This window comes from Chlorocebus sabaeus, chromosome 10, assembly GCF_047675955.1.
Source record: "Chlorocebus sabaeus isolate Y175 chromosome 10, mChlSab1.0.hap1, whole genome shotgun sequence".
NCBI classification, from domain to species: Eukaryota; Metazoa; Chordata; class Mammalia; order Primates; family Cercopithecidae; genus Chlorocebus; species Chlorocebus sabaeus.
In genome coordinates this window covers 111,408,116-111,424,530 of record NC_132913.1, presented here as the reverse complement: position 1 = coordinate 111,424,530, position 16,415 = coordinate 111,408,116, and the positions used below count along the sequence as shown (strand labels likewise).

At 44.1% G+C, this 16,415-nt stretch overlaps 1 protein-coding gene across 1 annotated transcript in view; it reads left to right on the top strand.

Moving 5' to 3' along the window:
• The window catches only part of WDFY1 (WD repeat and FYVE domain containing 1), a 68,877-nt gene that overhangs the window by 396 nt on the left and 52,066 nt on the right, over window positions 1–16,415 (top strand). The window lies entirely within an intron of this gene.

Below are 16,415 nucleotides of genomic sequence, written 5' to 3'. Positions count from 1 at the left end.
TCGACTTGCACCTTTCCAGCCTGGGACCCCGGTTCCGCCGCGCCCCTCCAGCCCGGATCCCCTGTCCCACTGCGCTCCTCCAGGCCGGGAACTCTGTCTCACCTCGCCACCCAAGCCCGGGACCCCTGTTCCAAAGCGTCTTTCCAGCCCAGGACCCCTGTTCCAGTGCGCGCTACCGCGTCCCTCCCAGCCCACCTCGCACCTCCAGCCCAGGACCCCTGTTCCAGTGCGCCCCAACGCGCCCCTCCAGTCCGGGACCCTTGTCCCACTGCGCCCCTCCAGCCCGGGAGCTCTGTCCCACCGCGCTCCTCTAGCCGGGATCCCCTGTCCCACTGCACCCCTCCAGCCCAGGAACTCTGTCCGACCGCGCCGCTCAAGCCCGGGACCCCTGTTCCAGTGCGCCCCAACGCACCCCTTCAGCCCGGGAACTCTGTCCCACCGCGCTCCTCCAACCAGGGAACCCCGACCCGCGGTGTCGCAGTAGCCTGGGACCTTCGTCCCGGTCTCTCTCCCTTGCGGGGTTTAGCCTGGTACTCGGAAGCTGTTTCTTGGCCCTCCTGGGTCAGTTCCAAATCGTCTCCTCTGGAAGCGTGGAGGACCGGCGGCTGGTCACCGCGGGCACTGGTGCCCGGGTGTGCTGCTTTGCGAGGAACCTCCAGCCACCTTCGCTCTCTTCCTTCTCGTGTACTCAGGGATTTCACGCCACGCCAGCCCTTTAGATCAGTTATTTTTGCCATGGCTGCTAGAATACCTGAACTCTTATTTACTAAATAGGTTTTTGTGAAAGTGACTCATTTTTAAAAAGATTTAGATGCGTTTATTTTAAAAGGAAATTTTATTTATATCATTAGGAAAACATTACTCGCCAGAGTAAACTGATAACTAAAACGTGTTAATTGGCGTGCACACAGAGTCCTCTCTTGTACTGTGACATGGGGCATTGGATGCCCACCGCGCTTTGGGAAACACTGATTGGGTCCAGTTTTCTCATTTCTCCTAAGAGGACACCGAGGCTGGTGGAGGTGTAGCTTGTCGCTAAGTCACAGAGATACTGGTGAAGCCAGAAATGCAGTCCAGGACTCCCACCAGCTGTGGGCCTGAGTGATTGGATTGGAACAATATTTATGATTCGACTTTAAACTTTAGCGTCTTTCAGATCCTAAAGGTTTACAATGTCAGTAGCTTTCCGGTGGGAATTTGAAGGAAATGACTGATGTTTATTGAATGAAACTGTGTTTCCTTGATGCAATGAGCCGTCTTAAATAGGGATAGTCCACAAGTCCAAAGGCTTTCTGGAGGATGGAAGGTAGTGCTGTACTTTTAAAGCTGAAGGCGTAGTCTCTAGCCTTGTGTAATTATACCATTTGAAGTAACTTTGACCCTGTCCTGAATGGGAAGAGAAAGCCTGAAGCCCCCAACTTCTGTTGGTGCTTTGGATTTTGCTTTTGAGTGAGCTTGTGCCTGTTTCCTCAATTAGATAACAAGCTGGTTATGAGCAGGCAGTGGTCTCTCCTTGCTGGTTCACCTGTAGCTGACTTCAAACAAAGAGGGGAGTGATTGGTAGGACCTGGGTGTGGGTGTGTAAAGCAGAAATGAGTGAGAGAGATTGAGTGCATGAAACATGGGGAGAAGATGGGGACCTGAAAAAGGCAAGGGCAGAATAATGACTTTTTTTTTTTTTTTGAGATGTTGGCTTGCTCTGTCACCAAGGCTAGAGTGCAGTGGTGTGATCTGGGCTCACTGCAACTTCCGCCTCTCAGGTTCAAGCGATTCTCCTGCCTCAGCCTCCTGAGTAGCTGGGACTACAGGCGCTCACCACCACGCCCAACTAATTTTTCTATTTTTGGTAGAGACAGGGTTTCTCCATGTTGGTCAGGCTGGTCTCAAACTCCTGACCTCAGGTGATCCACACGACTCCACCTCCCAAAGTGCTGGGATTACAGGCATGAGCCACCGGCGCCTGGCCAGAATAATGACTCTTGCATGATGTGAATGTAGATGCAACAACAGTCTTTAAAAGTTAGCAGCCTTTATTCAGTCAAATATTTTATTCATGACTCATGCGTGTTGGGTAAGTTGCTGAATATTTGAGATTGCTGGTTAGGAGCAGTGCTGATAAATGTTTTTGGAAAGTGATTACTAAGCTGCTCTGGGACTGAAACGTTCTAGGGGAGCTTGCATCTGCTCGCTTTTTCACTCACGCACTGCTGTTATTGCAGAGCCCAGGTAGATGACTGGACCGGGAGGGGGTTGGCGTTTGAGGTTTCTGTTCTGTTCAGGCTCTTGCAACTTCCTTGAAGGGAGAACAACCCTTTTAGTAGGTGCTACACTTCATGAGATGTAATGAAAGCACATGGGCGTGGGTTTTTTCTTGGTGTTGGCCATGGTGGTTTGTTTTCACATTGTCATAAATACGTGTCATGCTCTTCACTCATTTACTCATTCATTTAGAAAAAGTTTTTTGAGTGTCAGGCGCTGAGGATACAACAGGGGTCAAAAGCCACAGCACCTTGGCCAGGCAAGGCAGCTCACGCCTGTAATCCCAGCACATGTGTGGGGCCCATGCTAGACCTGTTGGGGAAAGAGACAGCTGACAGCTAAGTTGCTCTTTCCCAAGGGCTGAACAGTCTAGTGAAGAGATGGCACCTAAGTAGTCAGCATCCGGTGCTGGGAAGACATAGGAAGAGGAGGCTCTTTGGGCTGGGCCAGTTTATGGGGACAGCCTCCTAGAGAAGGTCTTTGAGCTGGTCTCCATGGATAGAGGAGTGGCATCTAGCAAAAAGGAGGGATGCACCCCCATCCCAGGCAGAGGAAGGAGGAAAGGACAGGAGGGAATTGTAAGAGAAAGAACCATAGCTATTTCTAGGTGACCAGAGCAAAAGATGTGCAGTGACAATCACTTGAACCCGGCAGGCGGAGGTTGCAGTGAGCTGAGATCACGCCGCTGCACGCCAGCCTGGGCAACAGGAACAAAACTTTGTCTGAAAAAGTTTTTGTTTTTTAGAGACAGGGTATTGCTCTGTTGTCCAGGCTGAGCGCAGTGGTACGATCGTAGCTCACTGCAGCCCAAACCCCTGGACTCAGCATCTAGTGCTGGGAAGACACAGGAAGAGGAGGCTGCTTCAGCCCCTCAAAATGCTGAGATTACAGGTGTGAGCCACCATGCCTGGCCAGCATCCAGTTTTGGAAAGGTCTTCCTGTGTGCCACTCTTAGGAATTTGGACCTTATTTTTCAGGCAGTGCAGAACCATCAAAGAGTTCAAAACAAGCAAATGATCGGAATTTGTAATTTAGAAATAACAATAGCTAACCTGTTGAAAGTCCCTTTATGAGTACAGAATTGGACCTTATGTGTTATTGGATTCAATCCTCACACTCCCTCCCTATAAGGCAGATATAGTCCCCTTCTCTTATCAGCAGTTCCAAAATTTAGTGCATTCTAAACGTCAAAAGTGTGTATATGTGTGTGTAAATTGGACCTGCAAACTCCTTTGGTGCTAAAATTTGGCCTGAACAAATGAGACTATTTGTAATCTTTATTTACTTCATGCATCACAGTGGTGTGATCTCGGCTCACTGCAACCTCCGCCTCCCAGGTTCAAGCGATTCTCCTGCTTCAGCCTCCTGAGTAACTGGGATTACAGGCACTCGCCACCACAGTCAGCTAACTTTTGTCTTTTTAGTAAATACAGGGTTTCACCGTCTTGGCCAGGCTGGTCTTGAACTCCTAACCTCGTGATCCACCCACCTCAGCCTCCCAAAGTGCTGAGATTACAGGCACAAGCCAGTAGCTTTTTACATTTAAAGTAGGGTCCAGCTGAAGTGAATTCATTTTACAAATGCTGAAAGCAGTGAGAACTAGCTGAGAGCATTTTGAGAGGAAAAGTGAAAGGTATGAAGGTCTTCCTGAAGTTAGTGTCTGCTTTTGTAAAATCTAGGCCAGTGGTTCTGGGCCAGGGGTGGTTTTTACCCTCAGGGGACATTTGGAAATATCTGGAGACATTTTTAGTTGTCATGACATCAGGGAGGTGATATGGTTTGGCTGTGTCCCCACCCAAATCTTATCTTGAATTGTAGCTTCCATAATTCCCATGTGTTGTGGGAGGGACCCAGTGGGAGATAACTGAATCATGAGGGCAGTTTCCCCCATACTGTTCTCGTGGCAATGAGTAAGTCTCAGGAGATCTGACGGTTTTACAAGGGAAAACCCCTTTCACTTGGTTCCCATTTTTATCTTGTTGGCCACCGTGTAAGACATGCCTTCTGCCTTCCACTATGATTGTGCGGCCTCCCTAGCCACAGGGAACTGTGAGTTCATTGAATCTCATTTTGTTTATAATTACCCAGTTCCTGGTATGTCTTTACTAGCAGTGTGAAAATGGACTAATACTATATGTGACTAATACTGTCATCTAGGTAGAGGGTAGGGATGCCTCTCAGTATCCTTTTATACCCCACACCAAAGGATTATTGAGCCCCAAATGTCAATAGTGCTGATATTGAGAAACCCCAGTCCAGGCTTCATGTATGTGTTTATCTGGCCTCTCTAGAACACTGGTTCTTTAACTTGAGTGTGCATCAGAATCACCTGGAGGTCCTGTTGAAACTCGGGTTGCTGGAGTTAGACCCCAGAGTTTCTAATTTAGAAAGTCAGGTGGGGCCTGAGAGTTGGTATTTCTGCCGAGTTTCCAGGTAATGTTGATACTGATGCTGCTAGTGTAGGGACCACACTTAGAACCACATCTCTATGAGAAAGGAGGGTTATTTGTCACTGGGCTTGCCTATGTATAACCACCAAGAAAGAATACTGAACACAAAAATTAGCCAGGCATGGTAGTGTGCACCTGTAATCCCAGCTACTTGGGAGACTGAGACGAGAGGATCACTTGAACCTGGTAGGCGGAGGTTGAGGTGAGCTGAGATTGTGCCACTGCACTCCAGCCTGGGTGACAGAGCAAAACCCTGTCTCAAAAAAAAAAAAAAAAAATAAAAATAAGAGAATACTGCTTACATTTTATCCCTTTTTTTTTTTTTTTTTGGTCACTTTCTGGGGTATATTTACCTGGGGTCATTCACAGATAGCCACCTAGTTCACTGTAATCAAACTACATATGACAAAGCTAGATACAATCAGCCCTCCAAAAAGTATTAAGCAAATATGGAATATCAAAGCTTAATGCCATTGTATCTGGGAGTCACAGGTCTTTAGTGGTTTGGGTGGTCAGCTTATGGTTCTGCTTAGAAACCTTTATGGATTAAGGTGTCATGAATGGTTAATAGAAAATGGTACTTCTTTTTGTATGAAGTCATCTGTATTTTGCTAAAGTAATAATTACCTTAAGCTCTTTAAATTTCACTCTTTTGCTAAACCTAAATTAGTATTTTTAACTTTAGTTTAAATTTCCTGAACTTTGGAACTAAGGATTTTTGTAAAGTATTATTAGGTTTTTTTTTTTTTTTTTTAAGGAGATGAGGTCTTACTGTTTTGCCCAGGCTGGATTTGAACTGTGCTCAAGCGATCCTCCTGCCTCAGCCTCCTGAGTAGCAGGGACTACATTGTTTGTGCCGCCATACCTGGCTAAAATTCTTTTTGTTGTTGTTGTCTTTTGTTTATTTTGAGGCAGGATCTCACTCTGTTGCCAAGGCTGGAGTAAAATGGCGTGATCTCCACTCACTAGCCTCTACCTTCCAGGCACAGCTGATCCTCCCACCTCAGCCTCCCAAGTAGCTGGGACTATAGGCACGTGCCACCACGCCCAGCTAATTTTTGTATTTTTAGTAGAGACAGTTTTTTCATGTCATCCAGGCTTGTCTCAAACTCCTGGGCTCAAGCAATGTGTCCACCTCAGCCTCCCAAAGTGTTGGGATTACAGGCGTGAGCCACTATGCCTGGCACCGGCTAAAAAGTAGGACCGTCTTTCTATCCAGAAATTGTATTTTAAAAAAAAAAGAAGGAAACAAAAACAAGATAACTTCAGTAGTAAGTTTAAGAATTTGAACTACAGTGGTGCCTTTCCTGGTAGGGGAAACAGAAGATAAGACTCTGCTTTCAGAACAGAACTAAAATGGTGAGACAGTAGGAACCAGTATGTTTGCTTTTTGGCCTTTTTTGCTGTGGACTGCACCAAAACTGTAGACAGTCAGTTGATTGATACAATTTTTAAAAGGTAAAAGCTTTATAAAGCCTTATAAATAAGTTAAGGCTATAGGCCTACTGTCTTCCCTTTTGAGAAACAGAGTTTGTGGATGGACGTGCTTATACTGTTGCATTAGGGGATTGTAGGCCAAGATTGGTTTCTGTAGGAAACTCATTTTGTTTGTCCCAAGTTAAAGATAAATCTCATGTGATTTAAACTGTTTTAAGATACTGCACTTAGGCTGGGAAAGAGTAAAGATTACAGAAAACCAACTTTTAGATGTTTTTTAGCATTTTCCTTTTTTAAGAATTATACCAAATATTTAATATATTTGCTTCCACTTAGATATATCTAAGTTTATTGAGACAGTTTGGGGAAAAATTTGTATATTTACTAATTGTTCACATAGAAACAATCTTAAATAAACAACTTGATTTTTAAGTGTTATGCCTGGGAGGAAGCCTGGCATAGCTGGAATTCATTAGTTAATACAGAAAACCAGGATGTTAACTGCTGTATTTTCAGTTAACATCTGAAAGTAGAGCCTACAAGTAGACTTTAATTTGTGTTATAAAATAAACTGAAGACCTGAGAAGGCAGGAAGCCTGGGCAGCCACACATTTACTCCTGTATTGTTAGAGTGATCCTTCATGGTTACAATCATTTTCTTTTTATAGCATAGTTAAGAACAAAGGCTTGGGAGCCAGAATGCCTGTTTGAATGCCAGCCCTGTGAGCTTAGACAAGTTATTTAACTTCACTGTATCGCAGTTTTCTCATGTGCAAAACCTGCTTTACAGAGTTTTGTGAGGATTAGGTGAATTAAATAATGTGGAACAGTGCCTGGCCCAGAGAAAACATTATACAGTGTTAGCTGTTACTGTTTTCATTTCCATTTATTTTCCATTTAATTGCTTTCATCTTACAGAGACTAAACTGGCACAGATAAAGCACTATAGAAGTGTTTTAAGCTGCTATTATTTTCATTCCCATTTATTTTGCATTTTATTACTTTAATCTTATGAAAGAGTAATGTTTCTACTTACTCTGTATGCATGTTTGTGTGTGTGCGCGCACGTGCATGTGTGCAAATAAAAAAAATTTTCCTGTTTGAATAGGACGATACCATTGGAGGGGTTATTTACAATCCTAAATTCTTAGAACTGTCTTTGAGTCATGGCTTTTCTTTTTTTCCATATTTGGTTGCTTGCATGCCATGTTAGTGAGTAGTTTCCCTGAGACATCTTTCCCCTGCTGTATTTGAGATCCTCAAGATCGGGTTCATTGATTCACTAGAAAGACTGACACGTTATAGTCATACACATGGCTGTGATTTATCATAGCCAAAAGACGCAAAACAAAATCAGCACATGGGATGAAATCCAGAGGAAACCAGACACAAGGCTTCCAAGGGTCCTCTTCCTGTGGAGTCACAGGACATGCTAATTCAGATTGAATTAAGATAACATGTGTGAAATATTGTTTATCAGGGAAGCTCATTAGAGACTTTATTCAGTGTTAGAGGCTGGTCATATAGGCACCCTTGGCCTAACATGTACCAAAATTCCAGTCTCCCAGAAGGAAGGTAGGTGGTCAGCATAAACTACATATTTTATACAGGCACGAAGCACAGTGAGCCATTCTTAGGAGTCAGGGAATGGTGAGACCCCCTCTGAATAAACGAGGTCCCAGACACCTGCCAAGGGCCAACCTTGCAAGCAAGCCTTTCTAAGGACAGCAGCGTCAGGCCTGCTGTGGAAACTCTTTTCTGCCTACCTGCCCATAATTACCTTAGTGTTTGTCCTCATCATCTTTTAAACCTCATCTTTCAAAGCCTGTTAACTGGCTTCCTCGAGTTCCAGCATACTGTACTTGGAGCTGTCCCACCAATCTCATATCTTTAACCAGGCTTTTATTGTGTCTTTCTCCTGCTCATGACCTTTCATTAGCTCCTTCTTTAATCATGTCTGTAAAAGGACTTTGGGGGCCGGGTGCGGTGGCTCATGCCTGTAATCACAGAACTTGGGGAGGCTGAGGCAGGCAGATTGCTTGAGGCCAGGAGTTTGAGACCAGCCTGGCTAACATAGTGAAACTCTATCTCTACTAAAAATACAAAAATTAGCCAGGTGTAGTGGCACATGCCTGTAATCCCAGCTTTTTGAGAGGCTGAGGCACAATAATTGCTTGAACCCAAGAGGCAGAGGTTGCAGTGAGCTGAGATCGTGCTACTGCCCTCCAGCCTGGGCAATAAAGCCGCAAGAATCTATCTCAAAAAAAAAAAAAAAAGACTTTGGGAACTCCATAACTGGTCCCTGCTAAGCTTTATTTCCACCTTTTATCTCTCACTTATTACGGTTCTTTTGTGTCCAGTAAAGTCAATGTGTGTTCTGCCCCGCTCACATCTGGTACATTTCCCACCTGGGTGCCTTGGCCTTCCTCACCAGGAACCTCCCTTGCCCTCTCTCCTGTATTCAAACCCTCCTTTGTCTCGTAGATCCACTTCAAGTTCCACCTCCTCCGTTGAATAATTCTTCCCAGCCCATCATTCTCTGTCCTTTCTGAGCTTCCCTCAACATGCCTAGTATATTACTGATGATGCCTAGTTAATTACAATCAGGTATTAGTTCCTGTTGCTTTGTGTTTATTCACCTTATCTTCCCACATAGTCTGTACTCCACCAGGTACTGCATAACTAGCCACTGGTTGAATGATACAGACTTAACTATTTCGGCACAGTAGACATTTCCTCCGCTGTGTTTACCTTTAATAATCTGCTAGTTCTTTCCTAAGAAGCAGATTGTAATGTAATGAATATTTGTTTCTAGAATTTAGGTATTCATCTTCCCTCTCTACAAAGTGTGCTCTGTAAATCTTTCTGAGAGTTGTTAAGATATGAGCACATATATACTGATTTCATGATGTATTTTTGTCATACTTCATGGTGAAATAATCTCTTTAACCATTCATTTTTCTTTGTCAACCACATACTACTTTGCTGAGAACACTTCTCTTCAAGGTCAAGGTGAATCTACAGCAGACCACCATCAAAGAAATTTTAAGTAAAAAGTTGACTTTCTCTTTCTTTCTCCTCCTCTTTATACTTGATTTAGATACTTTCCATCAGTAGAGTCCAGTTTCAAAGGTTAATGGGGAGATGAGGGTGCTTGTAGTGAAACTAGTATTGATGGGGGGCATTTTTGGTTTCTAGGTTATGGTTTGTAGAAAATACAGCCTAGTATGGAATTCCTGGGATACCTGCAGTATCCCAAAGAGGCTTCTTACTACTGTGCTGCTCTCCCTCGCTGAAACCCTCTTCTCAGTTTCGTTTGCTTAGCTCCCTCTCATCCATTCGAACTTCTTCTGCAATGTTTGCCAAATCCCCCAACCCACTATCCCACCGTTCCCACTCTCTAACATTAATCTACCCTTTTGTTGTCCTCATAGCTCTTACCACATTATATTATTATTGTCATTCATTTACATATTTGCCTTTACTAATTAAATGGTGACCTTTAAAATTTTTCTGGCCGGGCGCAATGGCTCATGCCTGTAATCCCAGCACTTTGGGAGGCCAAGATGGGTGGATCACCTGAGGTCAGGAGTTCGAGACCAGCCTGGCCAACGTGGTGAAATCCCATCTCTACTAAAAATACAAAGATTAGCCAGGCATGGTGGCGGATGCCTGTAATCCCAGCTACCGGGGAGGTTGAGGCAGGAGAATCGCTTGAACCTGGGAGGTGGAGGTTGTAGTGGGCTGAGATCGTGCCATTGCACTCTAGCCTGGGCGACAAGAGTGAGACTCTGTCTCAAAAATAAAAAAATAAATAAATAAAATTTTTCTAACATGTAAAACAGTGTAAAACTTATAGTAATGTCTCAAGTGTTAGTTTGATTGAATCAGTCAACAAATCTGTTAGGAAAAAGAAGCATGGAACATAATCTAAAAATAGGCCACTGTCTGGGTGTTGTGGCTCACGCCTGTAATCCCAGCACTTTGGGGCGCCGAGGTGGGTGAATCACTTAAGGTCAGGAGTTTGAGACCAGCCTGGCCAACGTGGTGAGACACCCTGTCTCTACTAAAAATACAAAAATTAGCTAGGTGAGATGTTGTGCGCCTGCAGTCCCAGCTACTTGGGAGGCTGAGGCAGGAGAATGGCTTGAACCTGGGAAGCAGAAGTTGCAGTGAGCTGAGATTGTGCCACTACACTCCAGCCTGGGTGACAGTAAGATTCTCTTTCTTTAAAAAAAAAAAAAAAAAAAAAAAGCTCCTGTTCCTTATTACAAACTGTGCTTCTTTGTGGTTCCTTTGTGTTTCGAGACTTCTAGGCTATGGATAGAGTTTGAGACTTTTTTTTTTTTTTGGAGACAGGATCTCACTCTGTCTCCCAGGCTGGTGTGCAGTGGCACGATCAGAGCTCACTGCAGCCTCCACCTCCTGGGCTCAAGCGATCCTCTCACCTCAGCCTCCTGAGTTTCTGAGACCACAGACATGCACCACCACTCATGGCTAATTTTTGATTTTTTTGTAGAGATGGCGGTCTCACTATGTTGCCCAGGCTGGTCTTGAACTCCTGGGCTCAAGCGATCCTCCAGCCTCAGTCTGCCAAGTAGCTGGCATAACAGATATGTGCCACCATGCCCGGCTAACTTATTTTTATTTTTTGTAGAGACAGGGTCTTGCTATGTTGCCAGGCTGGTCTCAAGCCCCTAGGCTCAAGTGATCCACCCACGTTGGCCTCCCAAAGTGCTGGGATTACAGGTCTGAGCCACTGTGCCTGGCCAGACTTTTTGTAATGTAAGAAAGTATTGCCTGTATTCTCCATGTACTCCAGCCTGTCTAGATTATTCCTGCTCTTCAGTGATTAGAGTAGTTTCTAGACTTCTTGATGGCACAAGGATGACAAAAAATTATTTTTATGCTAACAGTGAAGAGATTACAGCAAGAATTGTTTTGAGAAAAAAACCAAACAACAACAACAAAAGACATCTGCAGGTTTTCAGCCATCTGGCTTCTGGAAGGGTGGTATTTGTTTAAAGGGGGTGCAAATGCTGGGGCCACCTGGTGGCTTCCTCCCTGGATAAAATCTGCCTGTGGTGACATCAGCAGTCTAATTCTTGGTCACAGACCCTTTAAACTGTCCAGTAATTCCTCCCCTAGATTGTGGGAGGAGATGGAAATTTCTGTTTTTCTCAGCCAATCTAATTCTCCTCTACAAAATGAGGCTGGTTTCTCTGCCTTTTAATTTAGAGAATAAATTCAATAACACTCTAGTGTTTTCTCTCTCCATTACCAAAGGAGAAAGACTTCTTTTTGCAGCGAGAATGAACAGGGCAGAATTCCGGAGACTCGTTGGAAGGAAATTGCTATTTATTCGATAAAAACAGATGGCACTGATGGCTATGTTGTTGCTTCTCCCTTTCAAGCAAACGTCTTAATGTTATAGAAACCATCTAGCATGCCAGAAGTACACTTTTTTTTTTTTTTCTGTATCCCCTGGAAGTACTGTCAGACTAGGAAAAAATATCCTTTGCTATAGGTGACAGAAATGTTCACAGATTTACCAAGATTTGAATTAGTATCAGCATCTCTAAGAATGACCAGAAATTCACATTTTCTCAGAATTACTGTTTGCCCAGAGTTTAAAAGAAATCAGGGCTTAATTTGTAACATATAGTATGCCCTTTTTAAATGATTAGTTGATCTCTTTTTATCAGTTTAGAATTTAAAGGTGGTTAAATTTCTTTAATTCAGCTGTTTCTGGAGTGATTAGGGTGTGTTTTCAAGAAAGTTTAAAGAAGACTTTCAGTTTCAGAGATGTTGCTGTTTCAAGCCAGGTAGAACTTGTCGTGATTTTATAGAAATAATTATGTGCTAGTTGAGTCTGCTTATTAAAGCATGGACATCAATTTCAAGGTAATTGACTGGGCACAGTGGCTCACACCTGTAATCCTAGCACTTTGGGAGGCTGAGGTGGGAGGATCCCGAGGTCAGGAGATGGAGATCATCCTGGCTAACACAGTGAAACCCTTTCTCTACTAAAAATACAAAAAATTAGCTGGGTATGGTGGCGGGCGCCTGTAGTCCCAGCTACTCGGGAGGCTGAGGCAGGAGAATGGCGCAAACCAGGGAGGCGGAGCTTGCAGTAAGCCAAGATCGCACCACTGCACTCCAGCCTGGGCGACAGAATGAGACTCCGTCTCAAAAAAAAAAAAAAAAAAAAAAAAAAAAAAAAAAAAAAACAGGTACTCATACTGGTAATACATACTAGAAAATATGTATTGAACCCAAATGTATATCCTTATGGAATTATAGGTTTAAAAATATTTCCAGTGCCCTTTTGGTATGGGGGGAAAAAGAAAAAAGAAAAAATATTAGGCCAGGTGCAGTGGCTCACGCCTGTAATCCCAGCACTTTGGGAGGCCGAGGTGGGCGGACCACTTGAGGCTAGGAGTTCAAGACCAGCCTGGCCAACATGGTGAAACCCTATCTCTACTAAAAATACAAAAATTAGCTGGGTGTGGTAGTGCACGCCTGTAGTTCCAGCTACCTGGGAAGCTGAGGCGAGAGAATTGCTTGAACTTGGGAGGCAGAGGCTGCAGTGAGCTGAGATCACGCCACTGCCTTCAGAAAAATATTAATGACTCCTGCGATATGCCTCCTGGTTTGTGAGCCAGTGGTTTTCAGAGGAAAAAAATCGTACCTTGAATCTATCTTTGCTCCTACTATATTGTGGCTTAAACAGATGAGGCTTTCGAGACTTAGTGATTCCCTTAAATGTATTTTAACCTTGTTTTTAATTAGCTCTTTGATAGAGTTTAAAAGTAGAAGAAATAAGGAATCATTCTACTTATGATCATCAGGCATATATTTCAGCAGATCAAAGATTAATCTCCCTGGAATCAACACTTTATTCTTAATTGTAACTGTGGTTATAACTCCATTTTTCATATATCTACTATGGGAAGGTAAAGCATGCAGAAGTTTTATCCTTGGTAGACAGGATGACAAACATTGTATGTTATTTAAGAGTAATAACTTTATTTTGTACTTCCAGTGACTGCTTGCATTTTTAAGGATTCAAATTAGCACTTGTGCAAAATGGGAATCCCATATTTCAATTAAGAGTTGAAATGGAGTTATTTGTACTATCTACTTTGAAATCCTTGGCATTCAATAAATGCCAATTGCTTTTTATTTTTAATTTTAACCTCAGATTCCTACATATTCTTAAAGGTATATTATTTATTTGGAACAGAAAGCATGGTGTCAGTTAGCTCGTGCAGCATAACAAACCACCTCAAAACTCAGTGGCTTAAAACAGCAGGGATTTGTCATTGTCATGAGCCCACGGGTCACCTAGGCAGTGCTGCTAGCCTCAGCCAGGCTCACTCATGCTTGTGGCCAGCCATGGGCCAGCTCTGCTGAGCTTAGCTGGACTCCTTCTCATGCCTGGGAGTGAGCTCACTACAGGCAGGCTGAGGATGGCTTCAGCTGGGACAGTTGAGCTCTCTCCCATGTCGTCATTTGTCCTCTGGTAGACTGGCCCCTGTGGTTTATGTGACGTGGCAGTCTTCCAAGACAGGGAGTGAGAGCAAACCAAGCCTCTGGACTCAGTACTAGCAACCCATTCAGCCACATTATTTTGAACATAGCATCACTAGCCAACCCATATTCAAGGCTCAGAGAAATAGGCCAGGTGCAGTGATTCATGCCTGTAAGCCTGGGAGGCCAAGGAGGGCAGATCACATGAGGTCAGGAATTCGAGACCAGGCTGGTCAACATGGTGAAACCCCGTCTCTACTAAAAATACACAAAATTAGCCTGGCGTGGTGGTGCATGCCTGTAATCCCAGCCACTCAGGAGGCTGAGGCAAGAGAATCGCCTGAAACCTGGAGGGGGGAGGTTGCAGTGAACCGAGATCAAGCCACTGCACTCCAGCCTGGGTGACAGAACCAGACTCCATCTCAAAACAAAAGCAAGGCTCAGAGAAATATATTCCATCTCTTGATGGAAAGAGCTGCAAAATGGCTGATTGTAAGGAGCATGGATACAGAGAGGAGTAAAGAATTGAGCACATTGTGTTTTAAATCGTTTCACCACAGGCACTTACAAACTGTATTGCACACTGTAGCTAGACTGGGCTAAATCTAGACCTGGAGGTAGTGAGAGACTGTTGGAATCACCACTCCTATTTAGCACAGAGGTCAGTATTTCTTTGAACCAAGTGAGCTTTGAAGTTAGACCTGAACTGTTCCATACTCTGATGTATTTGGGGGGAAAAAGTAATTTAATGCTTCTTATTTCCTTATTGTTTAGGAGTTACTGCTTTGGTGGATAAAGTGTCGATTTCTAAAAAGCCTTTTAAGAAGTTTTACTTATTTACCATATAAGGCTGCTTTGCTTTGAATTGTTTACTTTGGTAATGTTTTGAAAGATGAACTTCCACCATCTTCTGATAAGAGAGAAAGTTGGTCAAGCAACTAACTGAAGTCAGTCTGATGCAGTGCTGCTGTTGGTTTCTATGATTTTCAGACTATGTCTCCTTGCTTCTGCTTCCTTAAGTGTAAAATGAAGGCAGAAGTGCCTGTCATCCCTGCTATCATGATGTGGCACCTCGTTCTCAACAGACCACAAGCTTTTCATAAATCTCTCTCTCTCTCTTTTTTTTTTTTTTTAGAGAAGATGGTAGAGTAGAGGGAAGTTCAGGGAGGTGTAGGGAGGTGGGAAATCACAGAGTTGCTTTTCATGAATCTTGATGTATGTCTAGAATGCAGGAAGTAGCCTTGTGTGTGCCACAATATTCAGTGTTGTGAGCTTGCAAGAAGTTAAGCAGGAGGTTGGGCGCGGTGGCTTACGCCTGTAATCCCAGCACTTTGGGAGGTCGAGTTGGGCGGATCCCCTGAGGTCAGGAGTTCAAGACCAGCCTGACCAACGTGGTGAAACCCCCTCTCTACTAAAAATACAAAAATTAGCTGGGCATGGCGGTGGGTGCCTGTAATCCCAGCTACTAGAGGGGCTGAGGCAGGAGAATCACTTGAACCCGGGAGGCGGAGGTTGCAGTGAGAGGAGATCGAGATCGCACCATCACACTCTAGCCTAGGCCTAAAGAGCAAAACTCTGTCTCAAAAAAAAAAAAAAAAAAAAAAAAAAGAAGTTAGAAGTTAGGCAGGGACACATGTTGCTGGAGGCACAGTTTATTGCCTTGTAACTTTCAGGCCCAAGAGGTAGGTGCCTTTTGGGAACATCTTCTCCTTCACTGTCCTTCTGCATCTGATGTCTTTGCCAGCTCTGCTGGCCCTGCCTTCTGCTCACTGCTCCTTTGGGAATGATGCTGTCAAGGCCCCCGGCTACCCAGGCACCTCTAGTCTGGTGTCCAGGTCCATGTCTCCTTTTTGGTGCTGGGGCTGTCTCACCTCTGCAGTAACATCTGCAGACATGTCAAATCCCCTGACTCATTGGGGGCAGATGGTGCTCCAGAATCCCAAGCCTGCCCCAAGGCACAAGTTCATGTCGAAGGCCAGCATAGGCCAGGGTGAGCATCCTCAGTGATGGACAACTGAAGCCTCTCCTGTCTGCCTTATTGAAAAAAGGAAAGTCGTGCCACTATATTTGAAATTGCTTCTGATTCCAGTGACTTCTGTTTTTGCTTTTGGTGGGGACAGCAATTTAAAGGATACACTCTTAGGGAGTGGAACATTTTTACATGTAGAATTTTAGGTAGCCACTCTTGAAAATCAGACAAAATAAGTCCCTAAGTGCCTCAAGGCTCATTGCGCAAAGTGTTTAATTGTGGCTCACTGGGGAAGTCAGCAGGTACCCTGCTGTTCTGTCAGAACTCAGCCTCCGCATCTTTTCTCTGGGGTTCTCACAAGAAGCCTAAGACATTGTCTGCCGTGGAGGGGGGTTCTCTTCTCCTCCCCTTCTCCTGTCCCTTATCAGGCTCCCTACCTGCCCTGCCCAGCCTGATGCAGTGTGGATGCCTAATTTAGTTATATGATTTGATACAAGCATACTTTGTTTTATTGTGCTTCTCAGATACTCCATTTTGTACAAATTGAAGGTTCATGGCAACCATGCATCAGGCAAGTCTATCTGTGCCATTTTTCCAATACGTTGTGCTCACTTTGTGTCACTGTGTCACATTTTGGTAATTCTTGCAGTATTCCAAACTTTATTATTATATCTGTTGTGGTGGTCTGTGTTCAGTGATTTTTGATATTACTATTGTAATTGTTTTGGGGAGCCACAAACTGTGCTCATATAAGATGGCAAACTTAA